Genomic DNA, 23450 nt, shown 5'->3' on the forward strand with positions numbered 1-23450 from the left:
AGAACTGAGTCAAATAGATAAGTGTCCAGGTCACTGATTTAAATCACAATAGCTGAACATCCACCTACCTATAAGTTGACCACAAAGATTTGAATTATTTATTTATTTATTTATTTATTCATACATACCCCGCCCATCTGGCTGGGCCTCCCCATCCACTATGGGTGGCTTCCAACAAAATATTAAAATGTAAAGGTAAAGGGACCCCTGACCATTAGGTCCAGTCGTGGCCGACTCTGGGGTTGCGGAGCTCATCTCACTTTATTGGCTGAGGGAGCCAGCGTACAGCTTCCGGGTCATGTGGCCAGGATGACTAAGCTGCTTCTGGCGAACCAGAGCAGCGCACGAAAACGCCGTTTACCTTCCCGCCAGAGCGATACCTATTTATCTACTTGCACTTTGACATGCTTTCAAACTGCTAGGTTGGCAGGAGCAGGGACCGAGCAACGGGAGCTCACCCCGTTGTGGGGATTCAAACTGCCGACCTTCTGATCGGCAAGTCCTAGGCTCTGTGGTTTAACCCACAGCGCCACCCGCATCCCGCATTAAAATATAGTGGTCTGTCAAACATTAAAAGCTTCCCTAGACAGAGGTATCTTCAGATGTCTTCTAAAAGTCTGGCAGTTCTTCTCTTTGACATCTGGTGGGAGGGTGTTCCACAGGGTGGGTGCCACTACCGAGAAGGCCCTCTGCCTGGTTCCCTGTAACTTGGCTTCTTGCAGTGAGGGAACCGCCAGAAGGCCCTTGGCGCTGGACCTCAGTGTCTGGACAGAATGATGGGGGTGGAGATGCTCCTTCGACCGAGGTCATTTAGGGCTTTAAAGGTCAGCACCAACACTTTGAATTGTGCTCAGAAATGTATGGGAGCCAATGTAGATCTTTCAAGAGCGGTGTCATGTGGTCTCGGCGGCTGCTCCCAGTCACCAGTCTAGCTGCTGCATTCTGGATTAGTTGTAGTTTCCGGATCACCTTCAAAGGTAGTCCCACATAGAGTGCATTTCAGTAATCCAAGCGGGAGATAACCAGAGCATGCACCACTCTGGCGAGGCAGTCTGCGGGCAGGTAGGGTCTCAGCCTGTGTACCAGATGGAGCTGATAAACAGCTGCCCTGGACACAGAATTGACCTGCGCCTCCATGGACAGCTGTGAGTCCAAAATGACTCCCAGGCTGCACACCTGGTTCTTCAGGGACACAGTTACCCCATTCAGGACCAGGGAGTTCTCCACACCCACCCGCCTCCTGTCCCCCAAAAACAGTACTTCTGCCTTGTCAGGATTCAACCTCAATCCATTAGCCGCCATCCATCCTCCAGCCGCCTCCAGACACTCACACAGGACCTTCACTGCCTTCCTTGATTCTGATTTGAAAGAGGTAGAGCTGGGTATCATCCGCAGACTGATGAACACCCAGCCCAAACCCCCTGATGATCTCTCCCAGCGGCTGCATGTAGATGTTAAAAAGCCTTAATGCAATTACTTATGAGCCAGTGAGTTCTTGACTAAAGCCAATGATGCATCACAGAACCTTTCATAATAATAAATGTATGGAATCTTTTAGCCACTACATAAATTGACTTCCAGTTTTCTGCCAGTTATTTGGAAGAGAGAAGAAGAAGAATTTGGGATTTGATATCCCGCTTTATCACTACCCTAAGGAGTCTTAAAGCGGCTAACAATCTCCTTTTCCCTTCCTCCCCCACAACAAACACCCTGTGAGGTGAGTGGGGCTGAGAGACTTCAGAGAAGTGTGACTAGCCCAAGATCACCCAGCAGCTGCATGTGGAAGAACAGGGAAGTGAACCCGGTTTACCAAATTATGAGTCCACCGCTCTTAACAACTACACCACATATATATATATATGTGTGTGTGTGTGTGTGTGTGTGTGTGTGTACACACACACACACACACACACACACACACGATTTGTACAACTCAGAAGGCGTTATTTTAAATTGTTGTAGAATTATGTATTTGTACCTATGTTGTACAACTGTGTGTACACACTATTCTTTGGGGAAAGTATGTGAGTTACACCATGATAAACATTATTTAATCAGGATTGGTGAACCTTTTTCAGCCCAACAGCTGCATTTTCTCATGGGCAACCTTCCAGGAGCTGTGCGTCAGTAGTCCACCCCTTTTGCCTTCCTTCCTGTTCTTTGTCCTTTTTCTCTCCTGCTCAGCCGGCCATTCAGTTTATTCTCTTTCTTTCCTCCTTTCCAACTCTGCTACAACCTTGTACTTGAACCAACTTTTCCTTCCCTATGTGCCTGTGCATCAATTAAAACTAAAGGCTCCAGCATCACCAGGGTGAGCAAGTGAGGAGGTGCTGGGTGGGCTGTGACACTGACACTCTTCTGGAAATGGATTGAGGTGGTGGTCCCCAGCCCACCAGTGTCTTTGATAATACAATATTGCTTCTACAATTCATTGTGTAACAATGTGTATGACACCAGTAGCACATTGCATTCCAGCCAAAGGTCAAAATGCTTTGCTAGATGTACCTGCATGTTGCACCAACGAAAGTGTGTGCTATATATAAATTTTTATTGATTTTACAAAATTTTTAAAACAATACAAACGTATAAAAAGACATACAAACACGTATAGTTTCATGACCTTTTTTTTCATAAACCTTCTTTCTCGGACTCCCCCATACCTCCCCTTTCTGCATCCCAATGTCCAAAATTTTCCAGCAACTTCTAAATAGTTCTGTCAAACATATGTCTTCTTAATCTTTCCTTCAGTCTAATCTTATATCGCTGTAACCCTTTCTTTCTCAAAACCTCGACATTCTAACATTCATCAAGTTTATAATAGTCCTTAAGATAGATTTTAAATTTCTTCCATTCTTCTTCCGCCGTCTCCTTCCCCTGGTCGCGGATTCTGCCAGTCATCTCAGCCAGTGTCATATAGTCCATCACTTTCATCTGCCATTCTTCCAGAGTGGGTAAGTCTTGTGTCTTCCAATACTTTGCGATGAGTATTCTTGCTGCTGTCGTAGCATACATAAAAAAGATTCTATCTTTCTTTGACACCAATTGGCCGACAATGCCCAAGAGAAAGGCTTCTGGTTTCTTCGGAAAAGTACATTTAAGTATCTTTTTCATTTCATTATATATCATTTCCCAGAAAGCCTTAATCTTCGGGCACGTCCACCAAAGGTGATAGAAAGTACCTTCAGTTTCTTTACACTTCCAACACTTATTATCAGGCAAATGATAAATTTTTGCTAGCTTGACTGGGGTCATGTACCACCTATAGATCATTTTCATAATATTTTCCTTTAAGGCATTACATGCCGTAAATTTTATACCGGTGTTCCACAACCATTCCCAGTCAGCAAACATAATGTTATGACCAATGTCCTGTGCCCACTTAATCATAGCCAATTTAACTGTTTCATCTTCGAAAGTGTGTGCTAAGGCTAGTTGGGGTCGTTTAAAGCAAAGGGACCACAGCTGCATAGCTCTGTTCCGCATCTAGATTAGGACACAGCTATAACTGCTTCAACACAACCTCTGCACAAGCCACATCCTAGAATTAGGTAATAAAATAAAAATATTAACTAAAGGTCAAGTGCAATGTTTTACACAGCTTCTACTTCTCATTTTTTGGGGCATTGCTTCAGGGAAGTTACAGATTTTGTTGTCCCATTTGAACAACTTTATGGTTCTTTTTCTTTCACCTTTGCATGCCACTTCATTTTAGCACTGGAATGTTTTCTGTTGAGCTTAAAGAAACCTGACAATTGATGGGCAGGTTGGATAAATTGCAGCCATGTGTCTGGAGTTGAGTATTTAGTGTATAATAATATTTCCATGGCTATTTCTTCCTGCAGAGCAGGGCTAGCATCAATTTTTAATGTATAATGCGTAAAAGTCGTGATAGTTATCTGAGACCAATATTTTTAATCATAGTTCTTCTTTGTCCTTATACAGTGGTACCTCGGGTTAAGTACTTAATTCGTTCCGGAGGTCCGTACTTAACCTGAAACTGTTCTTAACCTGAAGCACCACTTTAGCTAATGGGGCCTCCTGCTGCTGCTGCACCGCTGGAGCATGATTTCTGTTCTCATCCTGAAGCAAAGTTCTTAACCTGAAGCACTATTACTGGGTTAGTGGAGCCTGTAACCTGAAGCGTATGTAACCTGAAGCGTATGTAACCCAAGGCACCACTGTATAACATTTCTTGCAATAATATTATTGATAGCAATTTAAATTTAAGAAGGCAGTTTCTCAGACATCCATATGATGTTGCAAGCAAGAAGTTGGAACCCTGGTTGCATTCAGACAACCATATCTCAGCTCAACCATATGTTGAGATATGCACAAGTATTTTGCCTGCACACATAGCCCCTTCATGTCCACCCACAATCAAGCCAACACTGTTCTAATTAACCATAGTTTCCTTTTTGATGAAGATCTATTAAAGCCACTCAGAGGCAGCTTTGAAATGTGTGCAAGTGCATATTCTGCTGTGGGATGGCACCTGCATTCCTGGAGCACCTGCAGATGGACCACTGAGAGTGTTCCCTCAGTGATGGTGGGAAATGTTTGACAATGTTTTGAGGTTTTTTTGGGGGGGGGGCTTGAATCCTGTAAACCTAATTTCCCCAGCAAGCTCCACCCACATGTATGCATATTTCACATGTGTGTGCCTGTACGGTATAAACATGCCTCCCACCCTAGCTGTGTCAAGCTGAAAGGACACAGAATCCCACCCCTGGTTGTGCCAAGCAGGAAGGGCGCAAAAAATCCTGGAGTTTTGCTTTACATTCCCAACCGCTCCCTACACTCACCCAAATCGCTCGGTAATCAAATTTTATTCTTTCACATAGAAAGTAGTAAACAGAGGTCACTATCTGTTGCTTCAAAGGTTTTGTGTTGTTATTTACTTATTGCAAGCAAAGATTAGTTAGTATTTGTACTAAAACTCGTTTTACCTAATGTACTGTATACCTAAACCCAAAAGAGAGTGTTCTTTTGTTCTTATGTTGCTTTAAGATTCTTTGTGCAACAATTTGACTAAAGTCAATAGCCTCCTGTTGTGTTCAGTGGCAGTCAGACCTCATTCCAAAGGGATAATATTTTGTTTCTTTGGTGAGAGCTTTTTTATCTGGTATGTATCAAACTACAGTAACTTGTTTCATTGGAGAGTCCAGGCTTTTTTGTTAAAAATTGCGATTTTAACCAGCTTTGAATTGAAGAAGGATTGCTAATATAAACAGGCTTTAATAAAATACAATTTATATCTGGTTCCAAACTGTGGAAGCAATTCTTTTGTAATCATTTCTTTGAAGTTTAGAATTTTCTATATACGGTATTTTTTCTGTGATTTTACAGCTTGCACCACAATATTTCAGTTTATTTCAGAGATCTGGAGGATTATTCTGAAATGTCATTGACATGCTTTTGACACCCAGGGGAAAGAAATCTTTGTAAATGCTGCATATATGCACTTGATATTTAAGCCATGCTATCTCAAAAAAAAAAAAAAATTAATTAGAGTTTTTATTATGTGACTAAAGAGCCATATAATACTGTCTGACTCTGACATCTGGTTTCATTTATGCATTTAACAGACTACCAACCCCTCAAAGGTTCCTGAAGACCTGGTATTGTGTGCATATTCTCTAGGGAAAGGGTTTTGCAAGAGCTTTTTTTTTTACCCTTTTGGTGGAAGATCTCCACATAAGGTGTGGTTATACGACAAAGGAATTGAATCATTGTACCAGCATTCATTTATTGTTATATAAAGGGATGAACAGATCAAATATCTGAATTGTTAGTATTTAAATACGTTCCTATTTTGGTCATTTCTTTGATATACTCTAGAAACCTATACACAAATACCGCCCAATTAATTGATACGTATAAATTTGGAGTGTGTGTGTGTGTGTTCCCATTCATTTTTCTTGAGTTATGGTGCATACGAGAGAGATGTGTCTTCTACTTCACACATTATATATTTAAGGAGCATCCATAATGCATTTTGGGTGTGTTGCTAATGCAACATTTACAAAAAAACACACGAGTATTCAGCTTCATTTATCATATAAATTCAATGTGCCAGGGACCCAGGATTTGTGTACATATTGATAAATGTGTGAATTTTTGAAGTAGCTATTCTTTTATCTACAATTACTTTTCTTTATATTTTATTATATTTTGGTTGGTCTCAATTCTGGCAAATGCTACTGCACAATCTAATCCTGTTTGCTGTTTATGAATGACTGAACCAACCCCTTTTTGAGAACTGATTAAATAGTGTCCACCATTATAAGGCTATGCAGATTATACATGGAATTAGTTTGGTATCTATTAGTTTAGCTTCAAAATAAGGACAGCTAACTTCCTGCAGTTCAGTGCTACTTTCCATATGATAAGCTGTGAGCAGCACATCTCCTTTGTGGTAAGATGTGTTGTCTGTAGGTTTTGTAAATATGCAAAAGAGACTAGTGAGTTCCTTTTTGCTATGCTACAAGACGTGGCACACATCTGGAGAAAGTAGGCACAACTGGGCCAAAGAGAACCCAAGAGTTATTTAAACAAGGAAGTCCAGGGGTGGGACTAGCTGGTCACCTCTTGGTCCAAATAGGAATTCTCCCTTTGATCAAATTGATTTCTGGAATGTTGGGTGTGGGGTTGCTCACTTTACACTGCATGCATGAGTTTTTGCTCAGGGGTTAGTTCAGTTTTATTAATATTAAATAGGTCTCAAATGACTTTGGGTGAAACTATGGATGTTTGTTAGCTCCCCAATCCATGATGTGGAGGGTGAGGACGAATTTCTTGTGGCTGCTCAGTTTAGGGAAGCTATGGGAATCCAATAGAATCGTGTTTGCCAAATTTGTTTGGGACACTTGGGTTGCAGGTATATCTTGTATTTGTGAGAGATACAGACAGCTGCTGCTCAAGGGCTCTAAGCAAGGCTTGCACCATCATATTCAGACTACTGTAAGGTGTTGTCTCACAATCCATATAGCTTAAACACCCACACTTTGAGTAGGCAGGTTAGCAAACCTGCAAATCCTATAATTTCTTCTGCAGGAAAAGGTATCTTTCCACATCTAACCAACCCCCCCCCCCAAATCATTATTCATGGTACTGTTAAGACAGATAGGAACACTGCCAGCTAATTTTCATTCAGTGAGTAAATGGCCTCCCTATTTTCTCTCAAGCCAGCCTTTAAACCCAGAATGGCTGCCATGAGTTAATCCATGAAATAAAGTACTGACATCGCACAGTAGTGGCAAATTTTATAGACTACTGCATTACCCTCTTAAACACTGAGCCACTTGTGTTCTGGTTACAATTTCAATCAATTTTACAGCTGACTCTGTAATACAGATTCATGCTTGTAGACCTTCTGTCAGACCACTTCTCCCAAATATTTCCAGGTTTTTTTCCATTGCTTTCTTTTACATATTTCCATAACTTCTGGATAAGACTTTTTTTTCTTATTATGCCATATCAAAACCTTGGCTGAACGGTATGATATTTATTATGGTTATGAAGATTAAGGAATTTTAGTTTAGGCAGAATTTTTAATCTGATAATTATATGACCTTCTGGGTGTGCTTACATGGTCAGTCATGCTGGGTCTGTGGTTGCTTTTTCCTGGTCAGCCTGGAAACTTATCCCTATTGGGCATTTGCCACCCACATGAAACAGATCATTCCTACCTGAAGGTGGTAACCATTAGGCAGTATATTTTTTTACTTTCTAGAAAGCTATACATTTAGCTGTTTGTACTCTCTGCAACCACATACATCTTACAAGGTTTTCTTTCTTTTGCCTGATCTCACCACTTCTTTTAGTCTTCTACGTTCCCACTTTGATCTCATTTATTTTTACTCATTCTTCTCATTATCTTTGGATGCATCAGGCAAAACTCTGGTCTCTACCTCACAAGCTCCTTACCTACCACTTTTCATTCACAGAGCCATTCGATATCTTCCACCTTTTACTCGAATCTAATGCTCACCTTTTTTGGCCAAGTTACGTTGCAAAAATTAAGGTGTGTGTTAGATTCAATGACACATTTACATTTGCCAGGAAGGTTCTGAAAATTGAGGTGCTCATTAGATTCGATGGCACATTAGACTCAAGTAAATACGGTAGGTGTATGAAGACACTTAAATAAGTTTACTTGGTGCAAAAAAATACACAGCCAGGAATGCTCTACGTAGTAATTTTTAAATGCTAAATATATTTCACTTTTTAAGAAATTCACAACACAATGATTAGATTGATGTCTGCAATTGCCATTACTTTTACAAGGCAATTTTCAACTTCTTAAATTACACTGGCTATGCAAAGCTTATATAAGTCTCTCCCCTCCCCCCTACTAACGGTTTAATGCTGTTGGAGTTTAGAGCAGTAGTTCTCAAACTTTTTTCTCTGGGCCACACTTTCAGAATAAAAATGTACTTGTGACACTCCAGTTTATTTATTGAGAAGAACTACATTGGAAAACAAAAAGAAACAACTCCTTAGCAGTGCTTGATTTATAACATAGAACACAACGACTTTATACTGGTAATATGATCATGGGACATCCAAAAAGTGCAGCTACATAAGAACATGAATCATTCCCAAAATTTAATTCTAAAAGAGCCTGAATGAGAAGTGTGAGCTTGCTTTTGCTGGGTAATCTCATTTATATTAGGTCTAATTTGAGACAAACAAACTCTCATCTCCACATCTACACAAAGAAGCCATTCTCTTTTCCCTGTTCTCTGTTCATAACAGTATGTCTTGGAGAACTCTTGAAGAAGAGCTAGTGCTGTTTTCCAGCACTCTGTTTGAACAACAATTCCCGATCACAACTAGGATTGTCCTCAATATCACTTAATGTTCTTGCTCTCATTTTGAAAATACATCTACCAACATTCTGCAAATAATTAAAAAATATATACTATATTATACTACACTGAAATGTTTAATTGTTTCTTTGCTTGTACTTGAATCTTTCTGCCACACTGCTCCTGTGATGCCAGTGTCCCGCTTTTCCTTAGGATGTCCCTATTTTCATTGGATAAATGTTGGGGGGTATGCGGTAGTACTACATTTTACTATTTAAAGCAAGCAAAAGAAGCTGAGGAGGGGTGGGTTGTATTCTGAAAATGCAAATGAAAGTCTCTTCACTGTGTGGATGGTTTTGTTTTTTGAGCTCTTCCCTCACCAAGCAATGGAACAAATTAGAGTTATTGTGTTTGGACATAAACCACAGTTCACATAAGTCAATATTCAAAGCCAAGTGCAAGCCATAGTTTCAGATTGAGGTGTGTTGCCCCAAACAAACCACCCTTAGTCACCCTGGTCATGTTTAGACGTGTAAATAAGCCAGAATTAGCTAAGCAGAGTAGTTTAATGTTGTGACCAGCCTTTTTCAAACTTGGGTCCCCAGATGTTGTTGGTCTACAACTCCAATTATCCCTGACCACTGGTCCTGCTTAAGTTAGGGATGATAGGAGTTGTAGTCCAACAATGTATGGGAAACCAAAATTTAAAAAGAATCATCTAAACCCATTCCAATCTGAGTCTTTCTTTGCTGCCTTGATGGGTGACCTTTATCAGGAGAGGAATGGAGGACTCGGCATCCCATCAGCCATAATAGCCTTCTGGACTGTCTATGGGAGACTGGCATGAAGTGCAGCATTCTGCAGTGGTTCTGGTCTTATCTCCAGAGACAGTTCCAGAAGGTAAGATTGGATGAGCACTTCTCACCCCCCACCCCTGGGTTTTTGAGCTATGGGGTACCACTGTTTCAATGCTATTTCACATCTTCATTAAGCCACAACTAGGACAAAGATTCTGGTATAATGTTCCTAGTACTGGAAATAGCAAAAGGACCTGAGTTTACTCTGGGGAAGTAGCTGTAGACAGCAAAGCCTTTCTTGTAACTGTGTAATGCAGAATCTTACAAGGGTGCCAAAAGGACAGAGAACAGTGTGCAAAAAAGACCCCTGCAATCTTTTATAAATTCCTATCTATGCTTAAATGATATGCCTTTAAGAAACATATTATTTACATGAACATATGGTCACTGTTTCACGCATTTGTAGCGTAAATAAGGATTCTTGTCAACGTGTGTTTTAGGCTCTATTGCTTGCTAAATTTGTATCCCAACAATTATTCAAATAGAATGGTATTTTTATAAGCTCCCCCCTTTTTTGTTAACCCTTATGATGCATTCTCTTTAAGTCTCTTTTTTGGCTTTCCTTGGTAGGAAAATTCTCAATTAATTTCTTTGCATATCTTGTCTAACATAGTTTGAAATACTACTGTGAAATAAAGGCCAGATTTATAAGTTGCTTCAAGGTTACTGTGGGTTGATATGCATGGATTTATGGATATTAATGTGAATTTTTGGTGACTGAGAGAGCCAGTCATTCTTAATTTTAAAGTTTCATGATTTTTCAGGTGCTAGTGTCAAATGCTTGTGCATTACAAAGTGTATGTGCACACACATATATCTTGGTCATTCCATCAGTCAATGTATGCATTTATTGTGTCAGCACTTATAATATTTACAGCTGCCAGCTGGCAGATGCAAAGGAGTTTGCCATTAAAATCATAGTTGTTCTTTAGATTGCAAAATCCAAAGAGTTTGCAATAATACATACATGCGAACACGTGTTCAAAAATGTCATTGCCAGTTTCTAATGGTTAATTGTCTCTTGGTGTCTGCTTAATTCCAAGTAGTATTAAATAATATTTGCTCAGGTAAAAGAATATATGGCTAGACTTTTAACCTTAGTAAAGTCCCTGAAGGACTACTATAAATGGTTTTAAAAGAATCTGTTGACTTATGTAAGTGAGTTTCATGCTGCAGCCATGTGACCCTAAAACTCTGAATGTGGTATGAATTCTTAACAAATCTCAAGATATCCCTGAAAATATTGCTTTTTAGTCTATAACACCTTAAACAAACAGACGTGCTCAAGAGACCTCCTTACTGCATGCACTATACTGCCATATTGTGCACTCATAATCACTGAAGTGTTTTCACGACCTTCCTAAGGAAAAAACCTTCCGGGGGGGGGGGACCCTTTGGTCAGTGAATCATCACACCTTTATTCATAAAGGGTTTTTGTTAATTTTTGTAATTAACTCTCTCTCCCTCTCTTTTTCTCTGTTTCAAACGTCTGGTGTTTTTATTCCATAAATTTCAGTTGCAAGTAGATAGTACATATTTAACTCGGTGGAGCATTGTTACCATTTTTTCCATAGAAGTGTTTGGTAGACTGGAAATCCATAATTTTAAAGTATCAAGTCTAATACTGAGGTTTGTTAACTTGAACATTTTAATTTCATATGTGTTGTACCAATTTTTCAGTAATTTTGGTTCTTGGAAAGGGGCATACAGAATGTTGTGAGAAAACCTGCTTTAGTTTCATTTTTAGCCTGTTCACAGCTGTGATGTGCTTCTGCTTCAGCTCAGCTTTTAAGGTTTCTTTTTCTTCATTGTGTGATTTCAGCATATCAGAGATTACAAAGTAAACATAATGGCGCCAAATATTCAGTGAGTTAACTACATAATGTATGGGGTGGATTAGGATCCTCCAGTGTTCAGAACCCAAATTGGGGTGCAGTGTGGGGTTATTTATTTATTTATTTAAAATAAATGCATGTGGTACTTTTCACGGGCAACTGGGTGTCCCGCCCTTTCTTCCAGTGGTGTCAGAACCTTTTATTAATTATCTTTTTAACTACACAATTTTATACTACCACAACTCTGAGAATGCAAATTTGGAAATAAGTAAGAAGATGTTTTCTTACCCTTTGGCTATCTGGAGAAGCACCATTGTCTTTTATAGTTTACAGGGCAGCATTTTCAGCATTCTCCTGAACTCACTTCATTTCAGCAGTGGAGAGAGAATGTGAGAGCAGATTGTGTAGTATATTGGTCTGAGAGGCACAACACTCAAGCTTCAGTCCCTACAGATCTGTATAGTTTGTCATAGACCAGTGTAGGGCTCTTGCCAGCTGTCCTTTATTCAGTGTGATTATGTACACAGGAAAATGAGGTAAGGAAAAAAAGAGAGGTTGCCAGTGAAAAGAGCAACAAAGTAAATGTGACAATTCAGTCAAATCAGATGCCCCCAGAAAAGCCAGTCTCCCAGTTTGCTAACTTAAAGCCTGTAGTCACTACGTCTTCTGTGGGCTGTGTGTGTGTAGACAGACAGACAGATAGATAGATAGAGTCAGTCACCACTCCTAAATTACAAATCTATCCCCTCAGGCATTTTTGTTCTGGCCTTTGGGACTCTTCCCAGGCCACCACCCCATCTCAGCTACACCACCACTGCCCCCACACCACAACAGCTCCTTGAATATTTTTGCCTAGCTAGAATGTGTCTTGAACTCAGATGATGCATCTTGGCATCCTGAAAAGAGGACATAGTGGGTGTGAGAGAGTGTTTGTGTAGAAATTAGTCTACTGTACAAAGGTATTTTCTTATTCTTTGCTTTGTTCACTTTTGCCTTTGGCCCTCTGGCCACCACTGTCCTGTGGCCTGAGAAAGTTGCCCACATGGGAATGTGGCCCTTCATCTTGGAGGGGGGGGGAAATCCTCTCCCCTAAGTTCCATTGACAGTCCTGATCAACTTCAATTTACCGACTGAAGTATAAGTTTTGGCACCACCAGTGGTTCAAGGAATGATAGGAAGTAGTAGTTTGTCCTCTTGGTGATAGAAGGTGCTGGAACTGGAAAGTAGCAAATATCAGTTTGCTAAGCCTCAGGAACAAACACCAAAGCTTCCACTTGAATATGGGAAACTGCCTTGCAAAAAATCAGAGAAATGTCCAATTTCAGTCTAAGATTAGTACTGAAAAGCAGACTTCATTGGATTTGGCCAGTATGGATTTTCCGCCAACAACATGCTTTTGTGGCTGACTTCTAGAAGCATTACTGAACTTGCTTCTTCCTGAAACAATCAGGAGGCTGTTTTCTATAGCTACTTGGTTCTCCTCTTTGCTAAAGCAAAGCCTGCCACTTATTGCATCACTGGGTGTCACCTCAACTTGATCCCACTCTCACTATTCCTGATGTTGGGGAGTCAAGGTAGCTGACCTTGATTATTGTAGTAGCCTGGAAACCAATAGGGTCTCCTAATTTGCCTCATCATTCTCAGTCAGGAACTTACATTTTGTGTCTAGAACTTCAGAGATCCTGGGCAGGGCCTTGATAGCTCATCATTCTCATACAAGGAAAAGTTTGCTTAAGTTAATGACAATTTGGTTCTTTCAAACTAACTCAGGACTTGTGGCTTCCATTTTGAGCACAGATGTATTCCAATAATTAGGGGACCAATTATTGAGTGTCACCATCCAGGGGTACTTTACCTTTTTACCTTTGTGGGCTGGTTGTCCTCAAAGATACACAGAGCTTAGTGGATTACAGAATTCTGGGGATTTCGCCCCAGAGTTGGATGGTTGCTTTTTCAATGACCTTTGTAGAATAGTAGATTGATCAACAAATGGACACAGTGGTTTCAGTGAATTATCTCATACTTCACTGTACTATTTCACACACACCTTACTTTATTTTGAATCTGAGACGGATGATAAATCACTACATCACAGGTTGTAGTTGACTCCTATTGAAGCTTAGTGATTATGGGGAAGAGCATTTAAAATAGTGTTTTCTGTGACAGGCAAGGCGTCTTCTCTTCTGCCATTTCAGATGAAAGTGCCATCAAGCATAGCTATTCCAGGTGATTAATGGCCTTGTGAATCCAGGCTGTCTTCCTCTAGAGACTGAATTATCTTCTGCCCACTACAATTAATTTTGCCACCTGTTTTGCAAACAAAATTGCTTGGAATCGACTCAACTTGGTGGCTGCCATTTCCACATAGTTTGGACTAATTTCATAAGATCCTCTGATGAGCATTGACTGTCCTTGGGGATATAATGGTATCCATATGTAAAGTAGACCCATGTCCATTTTGTCTGGTGAATGCTAGTTGGAAGACTCTCTGTTATCTGTTGTCAGATGTATACATACATTATGGAACTCAGGAAACTGAATGGTCCAAAGTTTATGAATAGTCTTGAATCAGCATATCACTTCTTAATGATAGTTACAGTCTAGTCCACTGATTCTCAAATTTTTTCTCTGGGCCACAGTTCAAAATAAAAATTTGCTTATACCACACCAATTTTGTAATTGATGAGATAAGAAGCTTCAGCATGGCCATTAGGGCTTCAGCAGCAACCTCCTTATTGGCCAGAACAGCCTACATCTGGGCTCAGTCCCTTCTGAAAGATGTCTCACCTGAGGCCACTCATAACCAACAGGGAATAGTAAAGCTGCCCAAGACCTTAGCTCATATGGCTGATGCCTCTGTGGATGCCTTACAATTCTTAGTGAGGACCATGGCAGTGCACGGGAAGCTCTGGCTTAAGCAGTGGCAGGCAGATGCCAAAGCCAGTCTAGCCAGTTACCCCTTTAAGTGAGGGACAAGCATTTTGGGGAGGGGCTGGTAGAGATGAGGAACAAAAGGAAGGTGTGCACACACAAAATTCTGGAGAGAGAAAGGGTTTGTTCTGACAAATGCTGTGGAATACATCTATTCTCTTTGATATTATTCCAAATCACCTGAAGAAAGTTGACTAGCACAGCTGTCAGAAAGGGGCCGTTTTCCTGCTGTGACACTTGCTAATAGTGCTGGATCCAATTCAAGGTGGTCCAGAAAATTTACACAATCTTTAGTTTTGGAACTCATCACTGTTCAAGAGAGTCCTTGACAGGGGCAAAATACGCTACAAGATGAACAAGGTACTTAATGAGAAACAGATGTGGTCCCTTGCCTTGCTAATGAACAAAGACTACTGTTTCATAAAAAATAAACCACCATGTAAAATCTGAATCTAAAATTAAGTAGACGGCAGATAGAACATTTTATTTTGCTTTACAATTCAGTTTGCCTAAAATGACATATGGTATGTGTCCACACCATTAGGTGCACACTTGCAAATTTTGTATAAATGTGGTAAGTTTTAGTGTGAATATATTATAAGTTAATGGCACAGTGTTGATATTGTTCATATTGTTGATAGTGCTAAGGTGGAATGTGTCATATGTCTAGACAGAGTATGGATTAGGATGTTGGGCTTGTTCATTGGATCTCACCAGATGGCATAGAACAAGTCACTTTCTCAACTTAACTTGCCTCACAGGTTATGTGAGGCTTAGACATTATTGTGTAGAGAACTGGCAAACTACAAATTTAACAAAATCAATAGACTGAAGTACTTTCAATTTTAATGTGAGAGAAGTACGCAAAGCCAGTATTATATATTACACTGTGCATTTGCAAATATTTTATCTGGTTTTTATCCAAGGTTTCCCAATCATGTTGTCCAACTGAATTACAGCTATTTAATGCAACAAATGGTTTGCAGGGCACCATCCTTAATATTGGCTTGTACTGTTTCCATTCTGTTCTGCTGGTGAGTCACAGTACAGTAAACAAAGTTCATCCAATGTAACATTTATTGGATTGCTTCATTTATATCCAGTCCTTGTTATAAAAGTGCATGGAGCCGAAACAGTTTTGCAATTTTGCAAAGCATGCTTAGTTTCTTACAACGTTCTAACATTAGCATAATGTATAACGGTGGTAAATATTTTAGCATTTGTTTTTATACAACACTCTTAATGAATAGAAGGATATCAGATAAGACTCTTTACAGCAGGGGTGGGGAATCTCCAACGTGTGGGCCTAATTAGGCCTGCCAGGATATTTTGACCAAGCAACACTCATCCGCCCTACTGCTGGTGCCTGTAATGGGTCAAATAAAGTCACAGCTGAGCCAAAAATAGTTATTCAGGTACCAGTGACTTTCAAAGTATTTTGCAAGGCATTTTGAAGCCCAGGCTATCAGCTGATTGTCAGGGCTTCAAGTACCAAGCACTGTCTGGTTGGTTGTGCTTGAAAGAACCCTGCACATCTGAAGCTCCAACAAGCAGCTGGGATTGGCTGTACTAGGGGAGTACAGTTGGGGGGGGGGGGCGAGAGGAAGCAGCTTGTATTCAGAGCACTTCTTTCAGAACTTTGAATGCAAACTGCTTTCCGTGGAAATAAAAAGAATGCTGTTTTGAATACAAACTGCTTTCTGAGAAAAGAGAATAAAGTGGCCCATTTTTAAATAGAGCTCTTTTTTCCCTCCCCAGAGGAAACAGTTTGCATTCAAAGCACTGGAGAAAGCACTTTGAATACAAACTGCCTTTTCTGAAGAGGGAAAATTGTTGTGCTTTTATGCTCATATTCCTATCTGCAGAGACATCAAATTGACTCCCTGAAACTGACGATCAGTAGATGGATGGTTACAGGGGGCCTCTTGGAAGATGCACTCCCTGAAACTGCGCCTTCCGAGGTTGCTGTAACAACCGATCAGCTGGCCGGTGGTTACAGCAACCTCTTTTGAATTCCATAATTATGTGCACAATGTGAAAACTGCAGCAACCACCAAAGAAGCTATTGTATGGTTTCATGCAGACTTCAGCCTGTTTTTGTCAGATAGTCTCTCAGGAGTGCCTGTTGTATTTCAGAGACTGTTTTGATATGAAGTGTTAAAGAAATATGGCAAGGCAGGTGTCAAAGCTGAAGTTCAACAGAGTTTGCATCTATCCCCATGGTTGTTTTTTTAAAAAATGGTTAGCTACTGACAAAGTTTTCCCTTCATATACATGCTAAGTATTTCGATAGGTGTTTTTGAACTGACATGCGTCTTTTGGTATGCTGTATGCTTCATGGATATGGTGCAGACTAAGCCTTATTCATTTTCTTGCAGAAAAATAAAGAACCCACTGTACAGGAACATACACAAATAGAAAAAAACAGGAGTTCAGGCCAGCATATAAAGACACAATATATGGCAAGCAAAGTACAATGAATGTATTCGTCCTTTTCTATTGTGTGGGTCAGACTTAACTTGCCAAATGCCAAAAAAAAATGTATATCAGTGTCACTGTACTTTTTCAGGAGATAATGTTCCACCAGAGGGGCACTTGTCACAGCATTCCTAATATGAGATCTATATTCCCTTATCCTAGTCCTTAAAGATCTATAATGTTTGTCCACATACAATAAATTACAAGGGCACTGGACCACATTAAATGCTTTGAAACCTAAAGCCAGTATTTTCCGACATCAACACTGGCTTTGGTTTCAATTAAAGCATTTTTCAAATTGTGCCACCAAAAATATATACCGCTTGCATGTACTATATGCCTTGTAACAGCAGGTACATTGTGATGAATACATTCATTGTACTTTCCTTGCCATATATTGTGTCTTTGTATGCTGGTCTATACCCTTTTTTTCTATTTGTGTAATATTCATTTTCTTAGCATTTATGTATTTAAAAATATAGCAGGACAAACCCACAATTCACTGCTTTTATCACTGGGAACCATGCTCTAATTTGAGGACTGACACTGTCTCACACACACATAGTATCCATAGTATCCATCTTTGGACCCAGCCATTATGACCAATTATTGCCTAGTCTGAAACTTCCCATTCCTGGGCAAGGTGATTGAGCAGGTGTCTGAACAACTCCAGGCATGTCTGAGGGATGCATTTGGATCCCTTCCAATTGGGATTGAAACTGCCTTGGTCACACTGGTTGATGATCTCTGGCAAGCCAGGGACAGGGGGAAAAGCTGCTTCCTGGTTCTGCTGGATGGATCTCTCACAGGCTTTTGATACCATCAACCATGGTATCCTTCTGGACCATTTAGTGGGCTTGGGAGCTGGGGGCACTGTTATGCAGTGGCTCCGTTCCTTCCTACTGGGTCGTGTCCAGAAAGTTGTGCTGGGGGATGAGTGTTTGGACTCCTAGACTCTCACTTGTGTAGTGCTTCAGGACTCTGTCTTCTCTCACATGTTTTTCAACATCTATATGAAGCCACTAGCAAAGCTCTTCAGGAGGTTTGGGCTGGATGTTCACTAGTATGTGGATTCCACCCAGATCCACCTCTCATTTAATTCAGAACCAATGAGGACAGAGAACGACCTGTGTGACTGTCTGGAGGTGGTTGGAAGATGGATGGTGGTTAACAGATTGAGGTTGAATCCTGACAAGACAGAAGTACTGTTTCTGGGGGACAGGGGTCAGGCAGGTGTCAGAGACTCCCTAGTCCTGAATGAGGTAACTGTGCTACTAAAGGACTAATTGTGCAGCTTTGGGGTCATTTTGGACACACAGCTGTGTATGGAAGCACAGGTTAATTCTGTATCTAGGGCAGCTGTCTAGTACCTCCACCTGGTGTGACAGTTGAGACCCTACCTATCTGCACACTATCTCACCAGAGTGGTATATTCTCTGGTTATTTCCTACTTGGAATACTGCAATGTACTTTACATGGGCTACCTTTGAAGGTCACTTGGAAACTACAACTAATCCAGAATGCGGCAGCTAGACTAGTGACTGGGAGCGGCCATTGGGACCATATAACACCGGTCCTAAAACAGCTGCATTGGCTTTCAGTATGTTTTGGAGCAGAATTCAAAGTGTTGGTGCTAACTTTTAAAGCCCTAAATGGCCATGGCCCTGGATGAGTGTCTCTACCCTCATCGTTCAGCCCAGACACTAAGATCTAGCTCCAAGGGCCTTCTGGCAGTTCTCTCAATTCGAGAAGTGAAGTTACAGGGAATAAGGCAGAGTGCCTTCTCAGTAGTCACACCCTCCCTGTGGAAAAAACAACAGCTATTTGACTTTTAGAAGACATCTGAAGGCAGTCCTGTATAGGGAAGTTTTTAATGTCTGATGTTGTGTTGTGTTTTTAGTATTTTGTTGGAAGCCACCTTCTTCTTCTTCTTCTTCTTCTTCTTCTTCTTCTTCTTCTTCTTCTTCTTCTTGCCATTGTTTTATATTCTCCACCTTCTTTCTATTAACACATATATCAAAACATTTAGCATATACAAAATGGTAAAACTGTAAGCCAAATAATTTAGCACTCAACATATGTTCCATTTTGCTCTTTACCTAATGGAAATAAGTTGCACATAATTTGGTAACAACATGAGATATCTATTCCTCAGAAAACAAAGATACATTTCTGTCCACATGGAAAGGCATCATAAATACTTGAATTTACCAATTTTATGCTCCTCCATCTAAATTAGACACAATAGCTAATTAATCATAACTACAATATTGCCATGCAATATTATGGTCTATTTATTACAGATGGGGAATGTATTTGAGTAAGTTTCAGAAACTCGGATAAGGCATGAAGAACTGGTATCCAGAATTCTGCAGCTGTTTTCTTTTAACTTTGGAGAGGGACACACATCTAGTTTTATATAAAGTAAAACTGAAACAAAGCTACTTCATTGCATAAAACATCTAGTCTGGGATTTCTAATAGATGTTAAGTCTAGCGCTCACCAATTTTACTAATCTTAATAGTGGGTCAATGGGAGGACCTCTGAAGCTAATATTAAGGACTAGACAGGTGCATCTTATGTCCTGTTCTAATTATATTCCTTTTCATGTAAAATTGAAGTTATAATAAATTCAGGAAATCACATAAACATTTCAGGAACTTAGCAACCCACACTAAATAAGAAAACAGCAGTTATGAAACCTTAACTATGCAGAGGGTATAAAAACTAGTACATTTAATGTATTTTCAGTAGCTTTTCCCTTCACTGTTTTTGTCTACCTCCCCAGCTACCATTTCAGAATGATAAGGGCACATGATTTGGCTAAGAATCAAAGGATGGGTTTGTCCTGTAAACCAAACCACATAAACTTCGTGTGGTGCAATCCGTATGTATGGAACATACCGTGATGATCGGATTTCAATTTTTCATGGTCTGCAGTCCAATCTGTAGGCCATATGCACATAGGGCCTGTTGAACTCAGGGATGTGGAATTGTGGGCTGTATTGAAACCATGGTATTTACTTGTGCATTTGAGTCTTTTAATGTAACCACAGAGCCTAGGACTTGCTGATCAGAAGGTCGGCGGTTCAAATCCCTGCGACAGGGTGAGCTCCCGTTGCTCGGTCCCTGCTCCTGCCAACCTATCAGTTCGAAAGCACGCCAAAGTGCAAGTAGATAAATAGGTACCGCTCTGGTGGGAAGGTAAACGGCGTTTCTGTATGCTGCTCTGGTTTGCCAGAAGCAGCTTAGTCATGCTGGCCACATGACCCGGAAGCTGTACGCCGGCTCCCTCGGCCAATAAAGCGACATGAGCGCCACAACCCCAGTCTGCCACGACTGGACCTAATGGTCAGGGGTCCCTTTACCTTTACCCAAAATTCATAGTAAATGTAGTTTAATAATGCTGCCCTGCTGTAATAAGATGAATACTGAGTATGAATGTATTTATCCTCTAGCTGAGCTTTGTGTTTAAAGTGTGTTTAAAGTGCCTGTGTGCTAGAATTTTATCCCCTAAAGATATGTGCAATCTTAATGAAGCAGCAACTTAAGATGAACCCTTTGCCAGCAATTCTTAAAATACTCATAAAATCTCCCAAATTTTGGAGAGCAAAATAATCAAACCTTAGATTTATCGAATGGTTCAGCTACTCCCAAATGACTTTATAGCTATTCATCCTTGTGATGAAGAAGCATTTGCCATACATAAGACTGTAATCTCACACTGAGCAGTCAGAATATCTAATGTAGGCATGATGTGCAGACACAGCAGTTTGTAGTCATTCTTATTCAGCAGCGAGAAACTAATTAAAGCAGAGGTTGGCTAAGGATAAAGTCATGTTTGCTAGACTTTCAGCACGACAAGATTCTCCTGACCAGAATATGGCTTTTTAAATAGCACAGAAAAAGTTATTTAATTAACCTCATTCACTTGTACATTCATATTGTATCAGGTAAAGGTGTGATGTAGCATCTTAAGAATTATTTTTTTTCAGTTAACAAAATGTTGCATTTCTTTTCTTTTCTTTTTTACTCTCTGAACACTATCTTTTTTATTTCCTCTTGAAATGCTTTTCTGTCTCTTTTTTCTTACCTCTCTTTCTTTTTTTTGTTCATGTCATGTTTTTATCTTACTTAGATTAATGTTGGACAAAAATAGTATTTTTTTAAAAAATGAATATAAGATACAGGCATCGTTAGGATCTACACACACAAACCAGACAGCAGAGTCACTATTGCAAGAAGCGGTAAACAGTTACCCTCCAAAATATCAAGACTATCCACATTAATCAGGACATTAACTGCCAAGTGGGGAAAATGTTGGGGCCCTTGGAGATTACCTGAGCTAAGCATTCCAGGCCTACCTACCCCTGTGGTTCACAAGGATCGCACAAGAGATAGATGTTTTTGTTTTATTCTGTATAAATTTGGCATTATTATGTTGTGAACCGCCCTGTGATCTTCGGATGAAGGGCAGCGTACAAATTTAATAAATAAGTCAGGTTAACAAATTGGGAAAAGGTGCCCCCACTTTTAAAAAAATGATAATTAGCAAGCCAAATCAAAATCATCCCGTTCCTGATTGTAGTTGAGCACATGCTGGCGGATGCGAGAGGAGTCGGTCCAGGTGATGAAGTCCTCCATCGCCCGAGTCACCAAGAAAGCTGGGTCCGTCACGACCTCGGGCCCAACCCTCACATGCCCCTGCTCCACAAAGGTGACGGCCGATTTCAAGTTCTGGGCCATACGGAGCTTCAGGAGCAGGCAAGGCAGGCAGCGGCAGCAGAAGGAGGAGGCCGAGACGCGGTCACACAGCTCCAGGGAGCTTTTGGAGGCCACCAACCCCATGGCATACAGCTTCTCTAGGAGAGCGGCAGTGCTCCGAGCCCAGAAAGCCGCCGACTCCGGCGCTTCCCCAAAGTCCCGGATGCGGCGGGCCAGCTCCCAAACTGCACGGCTCAGCTGGTTGTAGCGGGTGTAGTCCTCCCTGCACTGCAAGCGGAAGCGGCGGAGCACTCGCAGCTCGGCAAGGTTCCCGGAGGCAGCCTCCCAGTTCACCAGGTCCAGTTTCTTGAGGAGCTTCTGCTCGTGGAACTTCAACTTGCGCACCATCTTTCCTCCTGTAGCGGCTTCACAAACAGCAAAAATCAGGCTCTGCAAAAGTCCTGGGGAAACCAGCAGCAGAATCAACAACGTGGGGAACAAAATGTTGCATTTCTGATGCAGTGTTAGACCATTGGTGCATACAGACAAAGGGGGTTTTGCATTCAGACAACCAGGATCTTAATTTTCCTGATGCTTCTGTCCCAGTTTCTAACATTCTTTTTATACTGCATTACCTGTTGCACTACGGAAGTGTGGCTTTTTGATGGGTAAACAGCCCCATTGTGCTAAATTCCATTCACACCAGTGGATGTGGTGTGGCATGACAAAGGAGATCATTTGACATGTCATCAGCCTTTATGCAGTCTTCTGATACCCTGTGATTCACTTTTGAAAACAGTGGGGAAGGACTGTATACCAGAATATTGCCCCAAATTCCATCACAAGTGTTGAAAGGGAGGCAAAGAGGCTATTTGGGAAACTGCAGTCTATCTATATAGTTGGGGAGGAATGGTTTGGAGCTCTGGAGAATTATCCAAGTCAGATTTTAGTTCCAGAATTTTAGGATGTTAAGCTTAGTTCATATTTGAGATGAACTTTTAGCCTCTGAATCTGAGGAAACTTTGTTGGCATATATAGAAGGGATTTTTAGTGTTTGGTAATGCTAGTCTCTTGACATGCCACCTAGTCTATTCTAGTTTCTGAACATCAGAAACATTTCTCACAAATGTTTAAGAATAAATTTGAAAAACAAACAAATGAATTACTGACGGGTTATACATTTCTCAACTGCAGTATGTGCAAATATTTAATTGAGTAATTCTCTTGATGTTTTACAATTGCATTGTAGACCGTGCATGATTTAGTTTTCCTTTAAGTGTTGTGAGCAGATTAATCTGTTTTAAAATGCTGAAAAAGCAACTAGAGTATTTTGCCATTCTAGGCTGTTTGGAAATGACATAATCATAAAAAATAGTAGCAAATCATCTTAGAGGATATTCTGAAAGTGCTGGAACTCATGTCTCTTTTTCATCTGAACATGGATTTATTTCTGTGAAAATCTAGCCTGATCTTCTGAGAACTCTACAAGTATCAGACATCATGTTCAGCATAATGATGTTTATTACGATAGTATGTATCTTGTTGTGTGTCCCCTTCCAATTTCTGTAACATCTATACATTAAAATATTTATTACATGTGCAGCATGTAATTAAAAGCTTTTTTTCCATAGCCTTAAATCTTCAGGTTCACCTGGTCTCAAGTCTTACATTAAGAAAAGCATGTCTGTCGGGTTTCAGGCAAGAGTCTTTCCCATTTTGCAAATCTTTTTATCCTACTTTTATTAAGGATTTGGCTAATACGTTAATGTAGGTATTTGTTCACTTATTCTCCAAAATAGCGTTTTTGTAAATTCATTACATTTCCTGTCACTTTC

The 23450-nt window shown here is 40.4% G+C and overlaps 1 protein-coding gene and 1 pseudogene across 3 annotated transcripts in view; one reads left to right on the plus strand and one right to left on the minus strand.

Moving 5' to 3' along the window:
• Nucleotides 1-23450, plus strand: part of ROBO1 (roundabout guidance receptor 1) — a 610482-nt gene that overhangs the window by 134900 nt on the left and 452132 nt on the right. The gene's annotated exons all lie outside the window — the stretch shown is intronic.
• Nucleotides 21310-22107, minus strand: LOC308476187 (U3 small nucleolar ribonucleoprotein IMP3 pseudogene; annotated as a pseudogene). Its single transcript has one exon. The product of its transcript is annotated as a U3 small nucleolar ribonucleoprotein IMP3 pseudogene (transcript).

The sequence above is a fragment of the Podarcis pityusensis genome (genome assembly GCF_964106645.2).
Source record: "Podarcis pityusensis genome assembly, chromosome: 4".
Taxonomy (NCBI): domain Eukaryota; kingdom Metazoa; phylum Chordata; class Lepidosauria; order Squamata; family Lacertidae; genus Podarcis; species Podarcis pityusensis.